This window comes from Phoca vitulina, unplaced genomic scaffold, assembly GCF_004348235.1.
Source record: "Phoca vitulina isolate PV1807 unplaced genomic scaffold, GSC_HSeal_1.0 scaffold33, whole genome shotgun sequence".
Lineage (NCBI taxonomy): Eukaryota > Metazoa > Chordata > Mammalia > Carnivora > Phocidae > Phoca > Phoca vitulina.
In genome coordinates this window covers 10,221,170-10,229,623 of record NW_022589736.1, presented here as the reverse complement: position 1 = coordinate 10,229,623, position 8,454 = coordinate 10,221,170, and the positions used below count along the sequence as shown (strand labels likewise).

General features: G+C 42.1%; 1 pseudogene; it reads right to left on the bottom strand.

Moving 5' to 3' along the window:
- Positions 1–960: 960 nt before the first annotated feature.
- Positions 961–2,909, bottom strand: LOC116645399 (annotated as a pseudogene).
- Between the last annotated feature and the right edge of the window lie 5,545 nt (positions 2,910–8,454).

Genomic DNA, 8,454 nt, shown 5'->3' with positions numbered 1-8,454 from the left:
TGTGTATGACAACGTTCACCAATCTTTGTTTGTCAAATGTCAGTCACCTATGAAGGTTCTTGAGGTCAGGCACTGTATCGGTTTTGCTCACCACTGTCATCCCTGTGCCTGGCATTCATTTCTTCCCTTAGTCATCCATTATTCAGTTAGCCAATCAGTCAGTGGATGTGATTTGAGCACCACTATGGCACCAGAAGTGAAAAGACATGTCCTTGCCTTCACTGGAGCTTACATCTCATAGAGAAGGTGCTCTCAAACGCACCACGAGATATACCTCTGACCTCAGCCCAAGAAGGAGTTGCTCGCTCTCCCCTGGCCCCTGGAACTCGGTCATACTGTACAGTGCTGATCTACCTACCTCTCTCCTCCACCAGACTGTAAATCTGAAAGCAGAGGTATTTTTGGTTTGTTTCTTTATCCTCAGTATTGGGCCTGAATACTAGATATAAGTAGTCAGTCAATGATTGCTATATAAAATCCAAAGTCACACATGCAATGCTGGGATATCTGGTCAATAAAATGCTGAATTTAAGAACAATAGGAGTCTTGTCATCTTTTTTTTTCCTTTTTATTCACTTTTTTTTCTTTTGATCATAAAAAAAAACATTTATTTGTTAACAGTATCTTTCACTGCCATGACATCTGAACAGGCTTTCAACTCTTTAAAGACTGACTTTAATATAACAACATTACAGGAGATAAAATTTACATTTTTAAATAAGGATAGTAAAAAGTGAAAAAATATAATGCTACATTCCTTAATATCCATGAAAAAAAATTTAACTCAAGTTTAAATACTTTTGATTTTATTAAAGAAAGTATAAAATACCAAATTCTACATTTTTAAACACTATTATTTTAAGAATCACTTATTTCTTCATAGTGCCAGCATGTTTCCCATACTTCCATATATCTTGAGATCTCCTCTCAGGAGGCTGGTACCACTTTTCAACAAGGGCATTAATAATAAAACTTCTAGGGTTTTCCTTGGGGTTGCCCCAATTTTTTCTCCATTTCTTTTTTCAGTTTATTCACCTCGTACCTCTTGGCCATTGCCACAAGATCCTCTGGGATACTCTGTTGTGCTCTTTCCAGAATATTAATTAACTCTCCAGCAACCCTCCAGTCATTTCTAGTGAGGAGAGTAAGAGATATCCCAGTTCTCCCTGCTCTTCCATTGCGCCCTACTCTGTGCACATATTCTTCGATGTTCTGGGGGAAATCATAATTATAGACGTGTGTGATATCAAGGACATCAAGACCCCAAGATGCCAAGTCGGTGGCAATCAATATTCTTACTTTACCTGTTTTAAAGTTTTCTAATGCCCTCTCTCGGTCGCTCTGCTCCCTATTACCATGAAGGGATTCCACCGTTACGTGTCACAGAATCAGGTCGCTTGACAGCTGGTCAGCAACAGCTTTTCTGCTGACAAACACTATGACTTTGTCTTTGGGAGACATGCTTTCTAGAAAAGTTTGGATATGAGAGCGTTTCTCTTCTTCGGTGGTGACAATTATGTTTTGTTTCACAGTACTTACTGCCACTAGATCCAAAGTACCAACATATACAATCATTGGCTCTTTCAAATAAGTCTGTGCAAGTCGACCGACAGCATATGGCCACGTTGCACTTGTCATAATAGTCTGCCTGTCTGGGTGCATATCTAATAAAATCTTCATTATCTGGGGTTCAAATCCCATATCTAGCATCTTGTCGGCTTCATCTAAAACCAAGTAGGTTACATTTCTGAGGTTAACAAAGTTATTCATTTGTAGATCATTCAGTCTTCCAGGAGTTGCAATAATAATATCTACTCCTTTTTTCAGATCTTGTACTTGTCCATTTCTATCTCCACCGCCATATATACACACACTTTTGAGGCCTTTATATGAATACTTAGAACATTCAGCTTCCACTTGAAGTGCTAACTCGCACATAGGTGTGAGGACTAACACGCCGGGTCCATTCCTCTCTCCTCTAATTACAGGCTGTGAATCCAAGTGTATAAATCCGGGCATTAAGTAGGACAGTATTTTCCCGGTTCCAGTTTGGGCTACTCCTATAAGATCTACACCTTGTAAAACTATCGGCCATGACTGCGACTGGATCGGTGTTGGCTTTTGAAAGCCTGCCTTTTTAATGTTTTCCATAACCTCAGGATAACACTGAAAAGCATCCTCAAATTTGCAAGTAAGATTGGGTATACAACGCTTCTCCCCTTCTTTCAAGTCATCACGCATTATAATTTTCTTTCCTCCAAGTGTCTACTTGCACTTGTGACATTGAACTTGTTGCTTCTGACTCCACATAAAGGTTTTTCTTAATTGGTGGTAAATCTTCCCACTTCCCCCCCCCCCCCCCATTTCAAAGCATCTTCTCGAATTTGATCCCAGTCAATCAATGGCTGATTCTCTGTAACATTACTATCTGTCTTTACATCTCTTCCAACAGAAGGTTGGAATGCAACAATATCAGTTCTGAGTTTTGAATTGTAATTTTCTTCTTTTTTAACAAGATTATCTATCACTGTTTTGGCCTTCGCCTGCACCACCTTGTTGCCAAAGATTCTGACCTCTGCTTCTTCTGAATGACCTTCTATTATCTGTATTTTCGTGTTTGTTGTAATTTGGATGTCTTTTATTTCTGACCCTCCACGACCGATCACAGCGCCGACCCACATGTTATTCAGTCCAAAGCAAAGCGGCGGTTCTCGGGGGCCAGCGGCCACAGGTTGCTGGAGGCCGGAGGGGTTCCTCCAGCCGCCGCCTCTGCCGCCCCTACCGGCCTCCTGACCTCTTCGATTCGGCTCCTCCGTCGGCGTCCTTTCCGGAGCACGGGACACTGCCGAGTTTCGCCGGGAAGCAACGACCCATGAGGACGCGTTGGCGCCTGCTTCTTGCTTCGACATGGTTCCGTGAGGAAGATCCGGCGCGTCCGACGTCGCTCCCGTTTGGCTCTGCACCACTCCACGGTGCCGTCGTAGAGTCTTCTCTGACCTTTTGTTTTTTTCACATTTCCACCCCAAGTGTCTGTTCACAAATGCACTGTGAGCGAGGAGAAGGAAAGAGTGCACACTAACAGTAAATCAGTAAACAGTGATAATCTTATCACTACCGTTTGCAAAAGGCTTCCAAAAGTTTGTGTTTCCATTGGCAGCCCCTGAGTGTGAACCTAGCACTGGGCCACACCTAACTGCCACTAGAAAGAATGTTTCCTTTTAACAAATCTGGGGATTTCAAACAAATATTTGTGGACTTCTTAGAAAAATTGGCATCAGGCCTCAAAGACGCAAACTGTTAGTCGCTTCAATCTACCATGAAGATAAATTTCCAAATTATTAGAATAACATTAATTATGATATCAGTGTTTTCTGAATCCCTAGTTGAAAAACATAATCCGACAGTGAACTTTTGCTTCTTGGGTGCAGTTTTATTTTAAGGCTTTGCAATTGAATTAATTTGATTATGATTTTTTAAAATTGGAATTCCTGGACTTTGAGACTCCTCAGGAGGAAAAATGAGATTGAACATACAAAGTAAAGTCTGACCTACAAAATAATGGCTCTGCAATCACTATAACTGTGAACCACGTGAACTGGGAACGACTATGATTTTTTGAGCCATCATAAATTTTGCAAATACTATACTTTATTTTAATTTAAGACTAGCCTGGCAAATCGTTTTGGAGTGGTTTTAGGGACAGCCAGCTGGCCCTACTGCCAAAACTTACCTCTTGGTTCATTTGTTAATAATACTTAAAATTATGCCATTAGAACTGCATTCCTTTGGCTCAAGGTCTGGTTACCCCACTAAAATGCAAATATCCCTGGGCAAAGCCATATTTAAAACAGTGACCACCATTTACCCATAACTCTTGTCTCAGTGTTTACACATGCGTAGAAGTGGAGAAAAGGTAAGCTATGATTCTTAGCCCACCAACAGGAAATGAGTCCAGAAAAGAAAGTCTGGAGATTCTAAGTCAATGAAATGACATCTTTGCCTGAAACTCTGCCCTGAAAAAATAATTTGAAACACTGGGGATTGGGCTGTGCAACGCAATCTTCCTATATCTGCATGTAAAGAAGAAAAGGAAAACCCACAAGGAAATCTTCCTTGAGACATCTCTTGGAGTTCTCTCATTACTTCCCTGATAGTAATAAATAACCGATAATCTCAAAGCAAACTGCTTCTGATGTCTGTCACTTAATACTAAGCTGCTATATTTAGCATTCCTAGCTAAATAAATTTATCCCTAGCCAACACTGGAATTAAAGAACCCAAAAGGGGCTTTATGAAAATTTCCCTAGGTAATTGATACTTTTAACTGAGTTAGTCCTGGATTAAATACCTGAAATGAAATGTGATGATGAGCTGGAACACCTAGGAGCCAACCACCCATGGCCAAAATAGAATCATCTGGACGCCGTCATCTTGCCTCAGAAAATCAAAGTATCAAATACCCTATCAAATTGCACCTCGAGGCATGAAAACAAAGCTGAGTATAAACTCACTAAGATGATTTGGAAAGGGCTTCCCCGTTGATGTCACATTAACGAACTTCACCTTGATTCCATGTTCTCCTCTGGCTATAGAGAGAGAAGGTCATTTTCCTGTTCTTTCCATTACTGTGTGTTTTCCTTCACCTGCGGAACAGAGACAGTGAGCACCCTGTCACCTTCGACTGAGGTCAGGTGTCTCCACTCAGGGTTCCCTCGGCACAACAGTCCCATCTGACGTTGTTAAACGTCAGACTGAAGTAGACATTCCACAAGGATCTGAAATGAGGAACGTGAGCGCTGACCTGTCACTCCAACACCCCATCGGTCCCTGTCGATTATTAAATGCTTATTGTGGTGATGCCCCACAGTTAACTGATCAAGCTTTAAGTTTTCCGTTCTCAAGACAAATTGACTATTTGTGTAAAAGATCCAGACTTCGGGGTGGCCAAATTCATGAAAACCTGTTCTGCTTAAAATTTAAGGCATCAGGCTCAAAAAGGGTATTTCTGTATCATAAAACCCTTGATCAGAGCTTACTTATTGTTGTTGTTGTTACTTAAACAAATAGCATGGCCTTGAGAATAGAAAAGTGAAAATATACACCAATATCACTGATACACAGCCATCTGAGACCAAGCTTTCACAGCTGTGGATGAATTACAGAAGATCAAGGTGACACAATTTGCCAGTTTGCTGTCTGGCAAGAAATGTCTGTGTCATCCTCACTGCCATATGTTGAAATCCTAACCCCCAGGGGGATGGCTGGAAGTGAGGAGGTCATGAGGGTGGAGCCCCATGAATGGGATTAGTGTCCTTATAAAAGAGACCCACTGAGCTCTGTCACAACCCCCCACCACGTGAGAGCACAACAAGAAGACGGCTGTCTGTGAACCCGGAAGCTGGTCTGCACCAGGCATGGGATCAATCTGCGGGCACCTTGAGTCTGGACATCCCAGCCTCCAGAACTGTGAGAAGTAAATGTTTATTGCCTAAGCCACCCAGCCCATGGTATTTTTGTTATAGCAGCCCAAACAGACTATGACAGAATTTTAGTGCATCTCCTAGGCATTTTGAACATTTATTTAAACCAGTCACAAATCACATAATTTTTTTAAAGATTTTATTTATTTATTTGAGAGAGAGAGAGAAAGTGAGCACCTGTGCACAAGCAGGGGGGAGGGGCAGAAGGAGAGGGAGAAGCAGACTCTCCGCCGAGCAGGGAGCCCGATGTGGGACTGGATTCCAGGGATCATGATCTGAGCCGAAGGCAGATGCTTAACCAACTGAGCGACCCAGGTGCCCCTGAATGGGAATGATCTTAATTTCTTATTTACTGAAATCATCAGCTCTAATAAATTTCATAATTTCATTTTTCTCTGCACCTCATTGAGCAAGTTGAGGCAACAACCCACCTGGAAATGACATCATAGGATTTTAAGTGATAAGACCATTCTGTTGCAAAAGAAAAATATAAGACTAGCTCTTCTCCAGGTCCCCAGATCCCTTCCTTGTGCCTTTTAATCCAGATGTGTCCTACTTTCTAATACCCGAGGCTTCCGCCTCCCACCTTCCCACCACAGCCCCCACTTCACCCTATGATGTTTCCACATTACTCTAGCCTTTTCCATTCAGAAGGAAACAATTTAAGCATCCAGGATTATTTTAGACCAAGATCAGGTATCTGGTTCTATCTGTTCCCTACCATGTCATTGCCTCTAGAATGCTGGGAGCTTAAAACATTCTGGAACCCACTGAGCACCCATTGGTGGGGAGTGGAAAAGAGACCCAGAGGCAAAGATCTCCCACGGTGGCTCAGACATTACTAAAGGTGTTTGCAGAGACTGTGTATCTAATCCTCACAAAAAAACCTTTTTCTGTAAGCCTAAGTATCTCTTTGAAGAGGTTAAATAAATTCCCTGAGGTCACATAGCTAATAAATGCCGGTTTCAGGATTCCAACCGAAATCTGTATGACTCTTTAACTCTAGTGCTGATGGGCTTTTCAGTATGCCAAACCAAACCCAAATGAATCTCTGGTGGGGGATTTTAACATTGGTCCATAAAGGTGAGTGACATTGTGGATCAGTGACCAAAGACACCATCTCTGCGTGTGATTTTTCCTTCCCAACCTGACTTTTTCCTTTGTCATATTCTAGCTTCAGTGACTTTCAATTCCAAACTAGCCTTGAGGTTTGTTGTTGTTGTTGTTGTTTTTAATCAATTATTATTCATTCAGTCTTTAGACTAGAAATCCTCTAAAGACCTCAAGGCAGCATATAGAAAAATATTGCATAATGAACAGTAAACAGTCGGATTAGCAGGAGGGGACAACTGAGAACACGGCATTCTTTCTTCTAGTCCTGGGGGAAAGTGGGAAGTTTTACCAAATTGAAATGGGCTCTTTCTCCCACAGCTCCAGCCAGGCTTCCTTTCACCCTTACTGAATATGAAGCCACAAGTAAACAGATCTTCTAACTTGACCCCTACTACCATCCTTCCAAAATATGCATGGATTTCTTTACCAACATCCTGCATATACCCCCCAAATCATCAATCCTCACTGCTTCTCCAAAATGATTTAAATCTTCAAGGAAACAACACTTAGGACCTCCAGGGGCGGTCAACATGCCCTGTTGAGGGTAAGGGTGTTATGCAGTCTATCTGACCATGAGTGCCATCTTGATGACCATCTCTAGGTCCACTGGAGCCCAAGCAAGAAGGGAGATTGAACCCAATGGCAACTGCAGCACATAGACATAGGCATGAAGATGAGTAAAGACATCAACGGAGACTGTTCTTCTAAGTCTTTTCCATGTTATGGTTGAATCATGTTCCTCCTTCCCCAGAAAAAAGATATCCTGAAGCCCTGACCCGTAGTACCTCAGATTGTGACCTTATTTGGAGATCGGGTCTTTACAGAGGTAATCAAGTTGAAGTGAGGTCATTAGGGTGAGTCCTAGTGCAATATGACTGCTGTCCTTATATAAATGGAAAATTTGGATGCAGAGGCAGACATTCATGGAGTAGGGAGACAATGTGAAAGGACACAGGGAGAAGGCAGCCATCTCCAAGCCAAGGAGAGAGGACTGGAACAGATCCTTCTCTCAAAACCATCAGAAGGAGCCAACCCTGATGACACCTTGGTTTTGGACTTCCAGCCTCCAGAACTATAACAGAATACATTTCTGTGTGTAAGCCCCAGTTGATGGCACTTGTTACAGTAACTAGCAAACTAAAAAACCAGAGAACTAGTTAGCATACCTGGGCAGTTGATGGTTGTCCTAAAAACCCCAGAATTCTGTTATCTTCTGAACGCCGAAAAAAGAATGACCAGAAATAAATCCTCCAACCCATTAAGTGGTGTTTCTATCCCAGGAAAATGAGGTGAAGGAGTGTAGTTTATCCCAAGGTCACAAGTTAGATGTTAGCTCCCACATCAGGATGGCCTAACTGTAGAGGAGAGTTCTGGAACTAAAATTCATTTAGAAGGAAAGTTTATGTAATGAGTATCAATATGAAGACTCTCAGAAGACTCTTCACAAATGCTGTAGAGCGATTCCATTAGGGTTCAGGGTTGGGGAAGGCAGAAAAGAGCCAGCCCTTCTCATGGGATCAAGGACACAGTTCCCAGCTTGGTCTGGAATAGGTCTCTAAAGACAACCTAATTGGTTTTCTCATCTTCCAAAAGGAATCTAACTAATGTGGGCTGATAGTAGACATGGCAGAGCACCCAGATAATGACTTCAGGCATCTTAGATAAATTCCTTTACCATGATCTTGTCAAGGATTTAGTCTTTTGTGTAAGAATTTCCTTTGGGAGCCATGGGAGCCAGGGAGAAGGGTACAGCCTTAACCTTGCTCCATTTGTAAAGTCCCCAGGCAACTCTAGGGAAATGTGCACTGGGTTTACAGTTCGGACTGGATCTCAGAATCTGCAATGTGTTTTCTTGAATGGT